Source organism: Solea solea, chromosome 10 (genome assembly GCF_958295425.1).
Source record: "Solea solea chromosome 10, fSolSol10.1, whole genome shotgun sequence".
Lineage (NCBI taxonomy): Eukaryota > Metazoa > Chordata > Actinopteri > Pleuronectiformes > Soleidae > Solea > Solea solea.
The window spans coordinates 27,724,894-27,741,703 of NC_081143.1; positions in this window are offsets into that span (position 1 = coordinate 27,724,894).

The window sequence follows — 16,810 nt, forward strand, 5'->3', positions numbered from 1 at the left end:
TTTTTAGATGATTACTCTCAGTCATTGCACAGGCACTTGAGAACTACTTCCCTTCAGATTGAGGTCTTCAGTCCCGAGGTTCAGGATATGACTGCACGATAATAACTGTTTCTGCTGCTGCTGTGGCTGAACTGAACAAAACTCAGCGATATATTGCACAGTGACTTTGGTTTTACCGTTTGGCTTTGATTGTCCTTAAGCACAATAGCAAAATAAAGAATCTTATTTAGAATTGTCTTTATATTGTCACATTTCTATTAAATTTAACGTTTTATCTCCTTATTGATATTTAAATTCCCTTGCTTCTGTTCTGAATCAGGGGCCACGTGGCAGATTAGCAAAAGACCTCAGTTCACGACCCCGTCCGACTCACAATTGACAGAAGTTGCGTTGCTCTATGTGGGGTTGACAAAGTGGTAGACAATGAATGAATAAATGTTTACTTTGCTGCACAACAAATCTACCAACTAAAGTAACCGGACCCTGAACCTGATTCCTGATTTGACCCTGCAGTCTGACTCTCCATCTCCATCTCGCTGCAACAGTCAGCTGCAGGAAGACTGGTGATAAGAGATTTCTTGCACCTTCGCGTGTGATCCTGGAAATATGTGATTAAGCAAAATCAGAGTTGAAATCCTGGTCAATGGACCAGGATTGTGCCTCAGGCTGAAAGGTTAAAGCTGAGTGAAAAAGAGTCTCCTCCTCTTCACACACAGCTCCCTGCGATGGTCCCCAGCATGCAAAAACACTGGAATGGTCTTTTAAAGATGAAAAAAGTGCATGATGACATCTACATTTAGAGACAAATACCCAGTAAATGTCACATTCCTTTGCTGCTTTATAAAATCTAATAGCCACATTTCTCTATGACGCTGGTCTTTGGGGAAGACATTGCGACAATTCCTCATCTCTGTTCCTATTTTCCTCCCTTTTGTTAAGCAGGGTGGAAAATATAGTGTCTGCATGCATGTCATTTAAGGCCCAACATTTGTGGGAATAGTGAAATGCTGTCATTATGTGGTGTTATGGCCACGGGTAATGATGCACAGTAAATGTTCTGGCACTGTTGGAGAATAATGGCTGACTGCACAAAGAATCCATTTCTCCACATGGTGGAATATTGTTTAGAGAGCCTAATATGTATTACTTTTTCTTTCTCCTGTGATGCCATGTGAGTTTCCTCAGACATCTTTACATTTTGCCTCAAAATAAAGCGCACGACTTCATGAAATATAGAAACACAACCTGTATTTATTTTTACATTATTTGATTTTAGGAGGTTAGAGTTCATGGTAAAAAGTGTAATATGCTCATCGGCCATTTTGCCTTGTTTTTAAATGGAAATGGAGACTCAAAGCATTTAGTCATGTAGACAATCTGCTGAAGTGACCCTGAAGTGACCCTTTCATCTGCCCAAATACTGCACTCAGTGATGGTACTTTGGTGGTTCGGCCTTGTTTGTCATATCTGGGCCAATTCATCAGCACATGGCAGCAGAAACTGTTCTCATCCATCGCCTTAACCACCTCGCCTCCTACTCCATGTTTTAAGAAAGAAATTGTGTAAATACGAGTATGTTAGTATGTTAAGTTTTAGAGCCATTTTAAAGTCTTTCTTAAAGCATTAACTTGGGCACTTTAAATCTAATCTGGATTAGATTTAGAATAAAAGAAACCCAGTAGCAATTTCTTGTTGCCCAGGTCCAGTCTCTACCCGACACTTACAGTGATGGCACTTGGGTGGTTCGGCCTTGTTTGTCATATCTGGGCCAATGCATCGCCACATGTCAGCCAACAGTGAATCAGACATGTTTTAGGATAGCCGGGTTACACATGTTTTATTCAATGTGGCCCAGTTCAGGTTCTTATTCCCATTTGCCAATGCCTAATGTGCCACAGTGTTGTTGCCAAACGTGGCCCAGATTTGCTTGTATGCTAGCATCCAGATTAGCCATTTTAGCCAAGAAATTTGCCATTTTTGCCTAAATGGGAACATATTTTCTTAAGGTTATTTGGGCCACAGTTGCCATTTCACTCTGTATACGACTTCAGGCTCACATCCATTTTATTTAGCCTGAGACTGGCAGGGCCATACTGCCAGACGTGGCCCACATCTGCATGCTAACTGCAGGGAACTGAGGAAAACAGGTGATTCCAGTGACTTTGAATTTGGTTTGGCGGTTGTTCTGAGTACGTCTGCTGATGCAGTGAGATTTTAAAGCTCAGCCATCTCTCAGGTTCACATAGAATGGTCAGAAAATGAGAGATTATCCGGTAAACAGCAGGTCTTTGGGTGAAAATGTTGTGTTGATGTCACAGGAGAATGACCAGACGAGCGATGAAATAATCTCTAACCATCTCTAAATACTTCAAATGTTGAACCAAGAAGCAGAAGACCACACTAGGTGCTGCCTCTGACACTTTACTGGGCGTACCTTATAAAACGGCAGGTGAATGCATGTAATATATCCGGCAGAACAGAGACTGAAAAAGAAATGTACACAGACAAATTCAAGTCAACCAAAGAAAAAGTCAGCATGGAACAGGAACAAATCCCGACGCCAGTGAATGAAGCAAATGTCAAGAACCAAAGAGTTCACAAAGACAATCAGACAAAGAACAAAGATAAACACATGGGTGTGCAACAGCTTGAATGTGTGGACACTGCAGCAGAGACATCATCAGCCGAGGAGACGCAACAGTGAGCAAGAAGTGACGAGACGATGGAGGTAAATATTTCAAAATAAAAACAGGAATCCATGAACACGAAGCAGCGAACCATGACGGCCGTGATTGCATCGGTATCACTGACACACATTATGGTTCATTTAATGTGCTGCGGAACTCGCCACTCACACATTCCTGTCATTTTGGCTCCAGGCATTAAAAATGCAGAGCCTGAAATGCATAATAACCACCTGTAATAATACTTTATACACCCTGTTATTAGTCATCGCGCATAATTATAGGGCTGTACCTGACTAAGAGTTTTGTCAGTTGAATTAGGTTTGGCATTTTAATATCAACACTCCACAGTTTGTTCCAATTTTTCACAGTTAATTATGAGTAAAAACCTGCTGGAGTCACCAGACGTGGTCAAATCTGTTTTTCCCATGTTTCTAGATAAGGCGAGAGTCACTGGGAACTAATCTAGACTCTGGCTGGTGTGAGATTGTGACGGTGTGATTAACTTATATAATAATAATAACATCGCAGGGTCACAATTTTGTAATTACACTAGCCGTACTATAATAAAACGATCATATAAATATATTGTTTAAATTAGTGTAATTCAATGCTGCTGTTTGTATTGTATAAGAATACAATCAAAAAGCGCTAATAGTAAATTCTGTACACACACATGCAGAGAGGGAGAGGGTAAAATAGTGTATTAACTTGTGTGTTTACACACACACGCATCGCTTTGCTGTCAAGGCAGGAAGTAGCTAATGTTAGCTCGATGAATAGCCATGTTATTCACTTTGATAGCACTCATATAGTAGCAGCTCACCAAAGCTAAACTTGCTAAACTCTTTGATCTGGTTGTGAAAAGCTAATTACAAAGGAGTCTTACCTGGAATTGAGTTTAAGACGACAGGTAGATGTGAACACACACAGATCGTATTTCAGGAACGATATGACAGAAAAATACTAACGATGTTTTTAAAAAAAAAAAAAAACGTAGTGTATCTTGAAAACAGAAACCGGCCCATGTTTAGATGCAGTACTTCCTTCCAAGTCAGGTCCTACTTGCTAGCTGATCAATTGAGTTGCTCGAGAAATGTCAAATGTCATGTTTATTTCACGTATTGTGTTCATGGAACGTCGTCGTTTATGCTAACTAGCATTGTCAGCTAACAAACATGGCCGTACAGCTTAGTTACGAAGAATTATACAGCGCTTTTCCATTACACACTTCTGGCTTGATATCAGTCACGTCATTTTCCATGACTTCATAGCTCCTCCTCCTCAACGTGGGCGGAGCCGTGACGTGGTTTTATACTAGTGACTTTTAAAGCAGTTGTTTTTGATGTAACTGAATCATTAGAAGCAGTTGATTAAAAAGATTTGTTCTGACACTGAACTCAAATACCACTGAATGTTGGCGATGAACGCATGTTTTCAGGGATTTTTTAACTGATCTACAGTTGGACATTGTTGGCTTTGATTCCTGCGTCATGACTCTTCAATGACGACACTCTCTGACCAATCAGTGGCCGGCAGTCTGTCACATTTTTAGTATCAGCTCAGCTCGCTTGGAACCTCACCAGAGCAGGAACTAAAAAAAGCACCAGGTACCAGGTACGATCCAGTTGTCCCACTCAAAAAGATGAAGGTCTGTAATTTTCATCATAGGTACACATCAACAGAGATAGAAAATCCAGGAAATCCCATTGGATGATTTTCAAACAATTTATTTGTATATTCTTGCGGAAAATAAATATTTGGACACCTACATACAAGCAGGAATTCTGGCTCTCCAACACGTGTAAGTTCTTCTTTAAGAAGCTCTTCTATCCTCCACTCGTTGCCTGTATTAGTGACACCTGTTTGAACTCGTTATCTGTATAAAAGACACCTGTCCACACCTTCAGACAGTAAGACTCCAACCTCCACGAAGGCCAAGACCAGAGAGCTCTCTAAAGACACCAGAGACAAAATTGTAGACCTGCACAAGGCTGGGATGAGCTATAGAACAAAAGGCAAGCAGCTTGGTGAGAAAAAATCAACTGTTTTCACAATTATTAGGAAATGGAAGACATACAAGGTCACGAACAATCTTCCTCGGTCTGGGGCTCCATGCAAGATCTCACCTCGTGGGGTACAACAGTGAAGAATCAGCCCAGAACAACACGGGGGGACCTGGTCAATGACCTGCAGAGAGCTGGGACCACACCATACCCACTGTGAAGCATGGGGGTGGAAACATCATGCTTTGGGGCTGCTTTTCTGCAAAGGGGACAGGCCGACTGATCCGTATTGCAGAGAGGATGAATGGGGCCGTGTATCGTGACATTTTAAGCAGTAAGAGCATTGAAGATGAAACGTGGCTGGGTCTTACAGCATGACAATGATCCCAAACACACCGCCCGGGCAACCAAGGAGTGGCTTTGTAAGAAGCATTTCAAGGTCCTGGATTGGCCAAGTCAGTCTCCAGACCTCAACCCAATAGAAAATCTGTGGAGGGAGTTGAAAGTTCAGATCTGGAGATGATCTGCATGGAAGAATGGGACAAAATTCCAGCTAACCTGGTCAGGAACTACAGGAACTGACCAGTGTAATTGCCAACACAGGTTACATTACAAAGTATTGAGTTGAAGTTTTGTTTGTGTCCAGTTATTTCTTTTTAAGTATACAAATAAATTGTTTAAAAATCATCCAATGTGATTTCCTGGATTTTTTCCCCACATTCTGTCTCTCACAGTTGAACCTATGATGTACGTCATTATTGTCAGCTGATACTGGTATTAACATGTCGTGCATTATTTTGACATCAATGCCAAAATACCAAAACAAACGCATTGGGGAGCTTATAGACATCTGAAATGAAAGCAATGGTAAAATAAAAAATAGAAATTGAATAGAAGCAAAATGTGATTACAGGCAGTAAACAGCAATAACTCTGCAGAATGTGACTGAGACCTTCATGCACCGCGTCCCTCCGGCTGAACATATTTTTAATGTATTGCCTGAAACCATCATAAAGCTACAGGTGCTGAGAGATGGATCATAATTAAGTAGCAAGAAATATGAAGAAAGGCGGCGCATTGTGTTAAATTAGGTTGCGGGGACAGCGGGGGCTGAGGGTGATTACAGGGAAGACATGTAGTTTTTCAGTGTTTGTCCAGGATCTTTGTCTCTGCACACCATGTTTCTACTGTCAGTCATAGGGAGTATTAATGTGTGTGTGTGTGTGTGTGTGCTGTCCTAAGCTCGGGGACTAATCATTAAAATTACATGAAACCAGGTTGTCACTTCTAGACTGATCCTACACCTTACTCCAACCTGTCACTCAATCCTGTATGTGTGTGTGTGTGCAAGCAGAACACGTGTAAAAGGATCACTGTAATCTCATTACATTGTCCAGACCTGCCAGTCTACAATGAAATCAAGGCACCATTCATGTTCCCTTTTATTTTGAAAAACCTTCTCATTACCGGTTGAATGAAACTCTCAAAGGTTAACTTAAACGTTTCTCTTTGTCTCTTTCTCTCCATAAAATTCTCTCTATAAACCATTTATACATGAAATAAATGTACAAAACGCAGCTGTTATTGATTGTTTACCCTCCTATAAATGTACAGATGTGTCTGAGAAGCTCTCATCCGTCACTTTAAAGTCCTCACTGCTCAAAAAACACACCAAGTGAAGTTTGAGTTATTTTAAACTGTAAACTGCTCTCGCTGTCACCATGGCAACCATGGCTGTGGTCGAGAAGACTTTTGTGCTGAGGAAGAGTCCTCACTGAGAGAAATGACCCAGAAGGAGTCTTTCAGCCATGATAAGTGTTATTCCACATATTCAGATGCTAAAGAAAGAAGCTTCACTGCTTCACAGGGAGTCACAGTTTATATATGAGGTACTTACACGAACCCCATCTCCACTGGTCTAAACATCTATTTCAATTGGTTTTTTGACCATGTGTTTATTTGGCAGGTTTTTAGCTCGGATGAGATTGGATAATAACGATAATAACGATCCGAAAAGATGTGTTCTAATCGGAGTCTACAATTCCAGCTTTTACAGCTTTTACAAAGATTATAAAGAATATAAAGTTGGCAAACTTTGGCAAATACTCTCTCAGGAAATAATGACTTGTCGACTTCTTGCTTTTCCACAAGGGAAACACGTGGCTTTGGCTCGGTTACTTTCCCTCGTTTTACTTCCAGTCTCTGTGGTATTTTCCTCCCCTTTTGATTGCTTGCTCCGCCCCTAATTTGATTCACCTGCTTTGTGATTTTCACCTGTGTCTCGTTAGGTCCCTCCCCTTGTGTATTGAATCTCCCTTCTCTGCACAGTTGTTTCTACAAGTCAGGCTGATCTGCAGCTTGTGTGGTCTACAGGGGTCACTTGTGTTGGCTGGTCTATGGAGATGACAACATCACTAACTTCACTTTAGAGAAACCATTTAGAGCCACTTGCTTTATTAACAAAGCACATTCAGATGAGCAAACACCATTGAATTAGCTGAATGATGGTGTATATTTTGGGTCCAAATGAAGTTATATATTGATGGTTGTACAGTAGACCATGAAGTCTTTCCACTTTTCTGTGCTTTTTATCATTTAGCTCAAGTTTGAGTTCTTTAAATCAGGGAAATTTACTCTGAAGTGGCTTCTTTTTTTTTTTTTTAAGATATCCAGTGCTCATGTCTTTTTAATGACACAGAAACAGCCTGTGGCTGTAAGTGAGTGACACAATCAATACCACTGAAATAATCCACCCATTAAATGAGACATAAGAAAATGGGACAGTGAAGTCAGATGGACTGTTGCATGGATGAGACTGAAACAACACCCACAAAACTTTATACGCAAAATTTGCACAAAGATCTGCCTTCTAAGATTTTAAATTCCTTTACTTTAAATGCATTTTCATGCCTTTATAATGCACTCAGCATTTCTCTGAGTCTCTACGGTGATATAGAAGTAAACTCGCCCTGCCTGATGCAGACTGACCCGCCCTCCCGGGTCGCTCTTCAAACGCTCAGACATCACTCAGGGGAGTTTGCATCTTGCTCCAGCGACACAGCAGCACACGGGGGAACGTAAAGAAAAAAACATGTTTGTTTTAGTCAATAAAGCCACAGAGTGTCGAGTGAAAACAACAGACAATGGAGCAGACTGAGTGTCAGAGAACAAAGTGTGTCTGAGTAAATTGATTTAATGATGATGTGCAGGGAAAAGAGTGTGAGAATGAGGGGGAAAATGTGTAAGAAACAATATGTTGACTGTTTTTCCCTGTAAACAAACAAGTGTTTGTCATCTTCACACGTTATATATGTTAGAAAGTGAGTAACGATTGAAGACGGTTCATCTCTAGTCTTTTGTTCAGGATATTTTTTATCGAAAACACCAGCAAGAGAGAAAACACCAGCAAGAGAGAAAACACCAACAGGAGAGAAAACACCAGCAGGAGAAAACACCAACAGGAGAGAAAACACCAGCAAGAGAGAAAACACCAACAGGAGAGAAAACACCAGCAGGAGAAAACACCAGCAAGAGAGAAAACACCAACAGGAGAGAAAACACCAGCAGGAGAAAACACCAGCAAGAGAGAAAACACCAACAGGAGAGTAAACACCAGCAAGAGAGAAAACACCAACAGGAGAAAACACCAGCAAGAGAGAAAACACCAGCAAGAGAGAAAACACCAGCAGGAGAGAAAACACCAACAGGAGAGTAAACACCAGCAAGAGAGAAAACACCAGCAAGAGAGAAAACACCAACAGGAGAGAAAACACCAGCAAGAGAGAAAACACCAGCAGGAGAGAAAACACCAACAGGAGAGAAAACACCAGCAGCTGTTGGTGTTTTCTCTCCTGCTGTTATTTTAGGATTTATGTGTTTTTGGTTTTGCCGCGTGTTTCTGTTGATGCATGTGTTTTGTTTCTTTCTGCAGATAATTTTTCTCTTGCTTTTGTTTTCGTTTGTTTCGTTTGCTTTTGAATCTGCAGCGTTTGTGAATGTGCTGCTCGTTTCTCGGTGTGTTTGGCCCTCGTCGGCCACCGTACAGAACAGATCATTTCGCTGAATATGACATGATTAATAACTGACTTTTTTCTGGGTGGTTGGAAACACATTTTTCTGTTTGGTGACACAGCGAGGAGATATTTTCAGCTCTTTACAGTCTGTGTTCACATGACATATTAAGGCAAATGTTCTTATTTTGCAGTGTGTTTGTTACTTTTATTGCTCCTCCTGCTTCCAGACGTCGCAGCCCGGTGTTTGTCAACCCTTATCCAACCTTTTCTTTGAGAAGAGAAGACGTGAGCAGAGGGTTAGCCCGCTGTCACACCTGACTGAGGCCATTGTGAGCACAGAGCAGGGGAGAGAAGAGGCCTGCTCGTGTGCTCGTGCAGACACAATAGCCGTGCAGCGAGTGGGAGGAGGTGACTGTCACCCTGAATGCAGAGCCAGAAAAGAAGCAATTTCAAAGTAGACAAGTAATTATAAACAAAGCAGCGCTCTGATACGCCGAGGCTAAATCTGCCAGAGCCCTAAACTGAGACTGTACGTACAGTACCAGTCAAAAGTTTCAGGACACGAGGGATAAAGTTTACTGTTTCTAACTTTTGCATCATTTGTGTGTGTGTCACGGTTTATTACACAGCTTAAACTTTAGACTAAAGAAATAAACTTAAGTGTCATGACTTAAATCAACACACAAGAGTAGGATCCATTATTATCATCTAGATTATAGTTTTCACACGGTGATGCAAAAGTTCACTTCAGATTAATAATCATTTCAACACATCACATGTGGTCATTACAGCTGGTGATTATATGATATTTGAAAGGTTTAAATCGTGTAATTAATTATACATTAACGACAACCCGCGTTTGTCGGAAGGGCCAGAACGGAACCAAAATCTGGCCAATTATCCTCTAGTGATGGGGCGGGGCTTATATTGTGTTTCTTACTCATAGATAGAGATACTACAGCTTAAGATACAAGTGAAATTAGTCTAATTCACTATGGTGAGTTGGTGAGTGTGGCAACATTTCTTACGTGGCAAGAAGACGAAGGCTACAACCTTCCTACATGTGTGACAGTGGTGTCTGTTTTTGGCCGGGTTTTCTTAGTCTGAGCCAAGTCAACTTTATTTATTTAGTCCAACATCACAGACTCAATTTGCCTCGCAGGGCTTTACAGTCCTGTCCTTAGACCCTCACACTGAGCTAGCAAGCTCGTTTTTTAGGTAATATATATTTTTGTTTTTCTTCAAAGAACATGTTTTATCAATTTAAGAAAAAAAATTGTCTCATTTCCAGTTGTGTTTGTTTTTGCAGTGTAACCCTAACCCTAAGACCAGGTCTTAACCCCCAAAAAGCACTTTAGAATTGTGGGGTCCAAACAGAAAGTCCCCACAAAGATATAGGTATATATATATATATATATATATATATATATATATATATATATATATATATATATATATATACATATACATATATATATATATATATATGTATAGACAAGTACCTACACACACACACACACAGAGCTAATTAGCAGTGCTGTAGCCACAGTGTGGAATATGATGCTTTGTTTGGATGCAGAGCAGAGAAACATTAGCATACTTTACTCAGCTGACATCTTTGAATTGTCAGCAGTCCTATCCATCACTGGTCTTACCTGCACACACACACACAGACACACACACACACACACACACACAGAGCCATGCATGAATAAATGAAGACAGTATTATATGTCCACACATGCACATTAGTATTCAGAGTCATGTCTCTCAGCAGGATGATGGCGCGTCAGTGCGTTTACTGTAGGTGGTCATTACTTCTTTTTTTTTCTTTTTTTAAATTTACTCCTCACAGACAAATGAATGGACTGTATTTATGTTATGATGATGATGATGATGATGATGAGGATGATGATATTATGTGAAGGACTCACTACCTGTACCAGGTTTTACTCCCCCAGCGTCAGCTGTGATTAGCTGCAGCTCCTCCTGTGACACTGGAAGGACAGTAAAGAGTGAATAAATGAATTATTTACGACTCAGCTGTAACTACAGTGAATCGTGTGTATTCAGTGGGTTTTACTGGGGAAACTCCTGCTCACTGTATATGTTTGTGTTATTTTTCCATTTAGAAATTAGATATTATTATTATTATTATTATTATTGTTATAGTATATACTGTATGTATATGTATATATATATACATATATAGATATATATACATTCATTTTCTACAGTAACACAGTAGTTTTATTGTTTTGTTGTTTGTTTTTTAGGTCATTTGGGTAGTTTTATTTATTTTTATTTATATGGGATGTACAGCACATCGTTTCAGCTGCTGCTGTTGTTTCTAAAGTGCTTTATAAATAAAGTTGGATTGGATTGGCCCATGTGTAGCAGCATAATTCCATTCACACAAAGTAGTTCTGCATGTTTTAAACAGGATTGTGTCACAAACTCTCGCCCATCAGGTGCTTTTTATTCATCCATTCATGTCTTTTCTTCACATTTGTGTCTGGTTTTCACTTCCTTGTTTCCTGCTGTGTTTTTAAGTTTGTTCCAGTTTTGCTTCCCTGTTGATTGTCAGCCCCGCCCCTAATGTGTCTCACCTGTGTCTTGTTTGTCTCACCTGTGTTTGATTGTCTCTGCCTCTCTAGTGTCTGTGTTGGTTTGCTTGTTGGTCACGTTCCCATTCTTTCATTTCATTCTTGCTTCTGTTTAATGTTGTTTATTTTTTTGCACTTTGTTTTACTTGTTTGTCTTTTTCTTCCGTTTTACACCCATTAGAGCTTGTTCAATAAAGAAAGTGAAGTAATTCTACATTAAATCGCGTTTTCTGCACAAATATTTCACCTCTTTTCTTTGAAAGTGGACGTGAAAAAGGTGTTTTTATTGGCTCTGACTCAGGGCTTTTCCATACATGCATTACCCTGGAATCTCAGTGAAAGCCTGATCAAGATTCCACTTCATCCAACAACCTGCGTTCCATCCCTCTCAGCTGTAATGTACCGTGTCTTCTTCTTCTTCTTCTTCTTCTTCTGACTCAATCGTGATCACTCAGCTGGAAAAAACAGATGAGTGTCTGGTGTGAAGAGCTGAATCCTCCCCTGGTGTCAAGTGTCAGCATCAGTTTTCTCTGTTCCTGCTGCATCACCTGTCAGTCACTGCTGGGGGGGGGGGAGGGGGGGTGGGGTTATGCTCCGGGACAGATTTAACGCTCACATTGAGCTTATTTGTTGTGGTTACACTGTAAAACATTGTCAAGTGGAATCAAAGTGGCGGAAGAATCCGTTTTTTTTTGCTGCGTCACGAGCAGCAGACAGAGACATCAGTCACATGTGCGGCTGGCTTTTAGTTAGGATTTTGGCATTTGGTGTGTGTGTTAGTGTGTGTCAGTGTGTGTCAGTGGGTGTCAGTTAGTGTGTGTTAGTGTGTGTCAGTGTGTGTCAGTGTGTGTGTGTTCAGACTGAGGCTGGTCACGTCTGTGCTGGAGGCAGCAGGTGAACCTCAGGACAAACTAACCCTCCCTCACCGAGGATAAATGTTCATATTTATAGTTTTCAGTTTTTTCCATCTCACCACATGTTTACATGAAGCATAAACTTATACTACTTGTTGGCTTTATACAACTCTACAATTTATACACTACTACACTTTTTATTCCCATCATCAAGTATTTACATTATTTGCAGTATTTAATACGAAGTTCTTAAACGCGACCATTTCCATCACCGTCGTGGATTAAACTTCTGCTCTTCATCCTTATATTTATTAAAAATGTGTATTTTGTATATTTGTTTAAAGTGATTTATGGTTTTTTTTTGCTCTGCTTTAATTCATCTGTGAGACTGTTCTGCCTTTATTTTGAATATTATTCACGCGGTTTTAAACTAAATTACATCTGGATTTTTTTTATTCCATTTTTTTAAAAAACAAATCCCAGAATTTGCTGTTATTTATCGTGTTATGTGTTTACGTAGAGGAATTAACCCAAAAGAAGCATGTATAAATTACAATTATATGGTTTAACAGAAATGTATAAGATTAAACTTCAGGTGACTCATAATAAAAGAAAAACCCCGGCTGAACTAAAGAACCATTAAAGTTAGTTTTTTATGCACTGGGTTGATGTGAATAGAACATGGTGGTCAAGTCAAAGTCACTGAAGGCAGCGCTCTTCTCTCTGAAAGACTCATATAATAAAAATGACTGTGCTGAGCTATTCTCTAACAAATGAAGTTCAAAAGAAATTTAACCACAGCAACTACACGAGATGGAGGGATGAAGTAAAGGAAAAAGACTCTTAACTGGGAAAAAGTAACAGAAATCAAAGGGAAGAACAAACTTTTTTTATTTAACTGATTTATTTTGCACCATAAATATGTTCATATTGTGAATTATTAACGCGTTTATTTTTGAAATTCTCTGAAATATCATCATTAATATTATTATTGTGATATCTTTTTCTTAAAAACTAGTTTTTTTTGCCCCCCCACACACACACTCACCAAACTAGACACTCAGTGGCCCCCGGGTCTAAATGAACTTTTACTGATGATTTATGTGATTTTAAACTGCATTTTCCATATTTTGAGTATACAAGGTTATGTCATGTGATTGAAAAAGATATTTTTAATCTCACTGTGTTTTAATCATGCGGGTGGATTGAGGGTCGCGGGCTTCGCTGGTGCCAATCCCTGCTGACGCGGGGTGAAAGGAGGGGGTCACACCCTGGACAGGTCGCCCACTTAAATATACATAATTTATGTAAATAAATCCACCGTCTCTCATGTATGAAGAGAGTGGAGGGGATTGAGAACACACTGTACGTCCCTGCTGCTGTTACAGCACTGGCCCAAATCCAGGATTGCATCTGGAGTGGCAATAAATCGCGTAGACTTGGCGTTTTGTCTTGTTTGTGCCACTGCACAATCTCTGGAAAACACAAATGAAAAAATACAACCACTTAAGCGCGGCCGTTCCAGTGAAGTGCGGGGAGGAGGAGATTTCTCTGTCCAGATGAGGAATGCTTTGGTAATATGACAGACGTATTACCAGTAACGATCCACCAGACAAATGATGCAGCGGCCGATTGAATTTAACATCTACATTAGCCTTGTGATGTGATTTAGAGGATGCATGCGCACTCATTTTCCACCGCACACACACTCACACACACTCACACGCACGCACAGACGCACACGCACACACTCAGTCACCGTCAACACAAACGCTGCCCTTTTTATGCACTTATGTGTGTGTTTTTTCTCTCTCTCTCATCTTCTTACACACATGAACACACACACACACACACACACACACGGGCCGTTATGAATCTCATGGAAGTGAGATAATGATAAAAGATGAAGGAGGCCTGAAGATGATTTGACTACCACGCTAATATTATCTCGTCGTTCAGCGAGCATAATAATGCCACTGTGCTGCACATTAAGCAAGTGAAACTCTTAATAGTTTTTCTTACACAAACAATCGAAACATGGTTTCCGCTCGCTGCCCAAAGTCACACGAGAGTCACGCACACATACATGACAATTCAACGGGATTTGAACCGTGAAATCAAGGTAACACATTGATTTGTTCTGGGGTTTTTAAAGTGGGATTGTATGAGAGTGTCTCACTGCGAGTGTGTGCGTGAAGAAACCCTCAAAAACACATTTGTGTTCATTTTACATAATGGTTAAGGATGTGTTGGTAGAAATAATTATGCTACACGTAAGTACGTTTGTATACGTGTATTACTGCTTTAAAACAGCCTTTTAAATAAACATTAGACCTGAATGAGTAAATCCGTCCTTTCTGGTTCATGAAGGCCACCGTAGTTTCCCTGCGGAAGTAATTAAAGCACGATTTTTGACCTAATTTAACAGCTTCAGAGTCATTGTGATGGTTAAATGTCTTGTCTCTACTGCCCCCTACTGCCTGTCTACTGTAAGATCAGGGCCGCCGACCCGGAGCCTCAGAAACAGCGGTGAGTTCTTACTCAACAGTGACGTTAAAAGTGGTGGACGATGGGTGGATGTTTACGATGGTGTCGTAAAAATATGTACTCCAGTTTAGGATGATGTCACGTACGTTGTACGTTGTGCAAATATGGATTTATAGTCTCACTAACCACGGAAATAACAGCATAAAAAGAGCTAAAACTCTGTAGGAATCCTTAGCATTGCTAGCTTGCCACCTTATTATTTCTTCACATGTTAAAGCGCAAGGTTTCGCACATTAGCTTGCACTGGCTAAATATTGTAGCATTTCATAGCTTCAAACAGAATTGCCTGTTTAATAACAGTGTAATAAACAGTATAGTTCCCATGACAACAGTAAAGCAAGTTAATGTTTTCATTATGTGTTCGAGGACATATGTTTTACGTGAGCTAGCTAAAGCTAACAGGTAACAGCTAGGTTGAGGGAACTAAAGCTAACATCAGCTAACGTTCATGCTGACAGAAAAGCGCTAGCTAGCTACAGTATTTATCGGATTTATTAGTAAGGTGTATGCCACAGCTGCACTAAATTAGCAGCAGTGTTTAAATATTTCTAAATGGAGCTGACATAATGTCATAATCTCTCTCTCTAGCTGTAGTTTTTGTTTAGTTTTTTCGTCTAAAAGTTTTCTTTTTCACGCCGAGGTAAAGGCTAACTGTCAGATCTGAAAACGCTGAGTCACGGCTGATGAACGTCACTTATTTAAATGTTAAACCAAATTAAATTATGACCCATTTGAATTATTAAAATAACCCATCAATTAATTTGTGTGTGTGAAACAGGTGTCGTCATCTGTAATCTGTAATTTTCTTTATTTTAAAATTCACTTTCTCTTCTTCTCTTCAGCTACAGTTATGAGTTTGAGATAAAACTATTATATATATATATATACTGTATATATATATATATATATGTGTATATACTGTATATATAACTGCATTGGGACAGTATCTAATGTTGTTTTTAAACGACAGCAGATTACGTAAGAGGAGAAACATGGTTTGTCTCCGTATTCTCTCGTCAGCCCGGGCGTGAATTGGTCCAGCATCCGTTTGCTATTCTTAGCTTGGTCCGTCTGTCACTGTGCTTCCCCCCGGACGCCGCGCCTTCAGATGGACGGTTCCCATCTGACAGAACCATTCCTACCTGCCATATCCAGACAGCACAGATTAAATTGGTCATGGTGGAATTCAACTGCACTGCGTTTAATTATCACAGGATGTCGTTCCATAAGAGCTGTGGGGGGTGTAATATACAGAATCTACAGGAACACACTCAGAGTGCCAACATTAACTTACACATGAGTGTGTATGTGTGTTCAAAACACACACACACACATTGTATGATCTTTAGTAACAGAAGGATCTAAAAATGTAAGGTATTTAAAGTCATAGAGGAAAAGGAAAACCAATTTCTGTGTCATAAATCACATCGAAATGAACAAAAATGAACAATTAGGTAACAAGACATTATACATAACATACATATATAACTCACTGATTATGAACATGTACTCATTCTGTTTTAATTTTTTAAATTCAAACCATTAATTATTCAGTTAAATTTGGCCAAAGTTTGTGAATGAATAGATAACAGTGATTTTTTTTTTTTTTGTGTTGCCGACCAAAATTCTGAACAAAATAAAACGACAAATTTAAAAATATATTTAAATAACTAAAGCATGTTTAGTAAATAATTATGTAAAATATTATGAAATGTACTTTCAGAACTAACAGTGGGATGTTTCCAGTATATGGCGTAAATGTTGCGTGAAATAGAATTAGATTATATTACACGATTATAATTCATTTTGCTCCTTTTCATTCACATTTTGTGATTTTCTTTTTGTTTTTATTTGCTTTGTCAGAGAAATGAAATAAAGCTAAGGAAAATAAATATTATATTGTTTTTTTTTTCTGATTTGTTTGGACTGAAATTGTTTTTGCTCAAACAAAAAGTCTGGAAAATGTATAGAGAAGCCTTTTATTTTGTATTATTGTTTATTATAAACTCCCGACAGCATGTGAAAATGCTGTTTTTGGGACTTTTAAACACGGGTTATCAGAGATACTGGTCTTTGTTTCATGTTACTGAATTTGTTTGG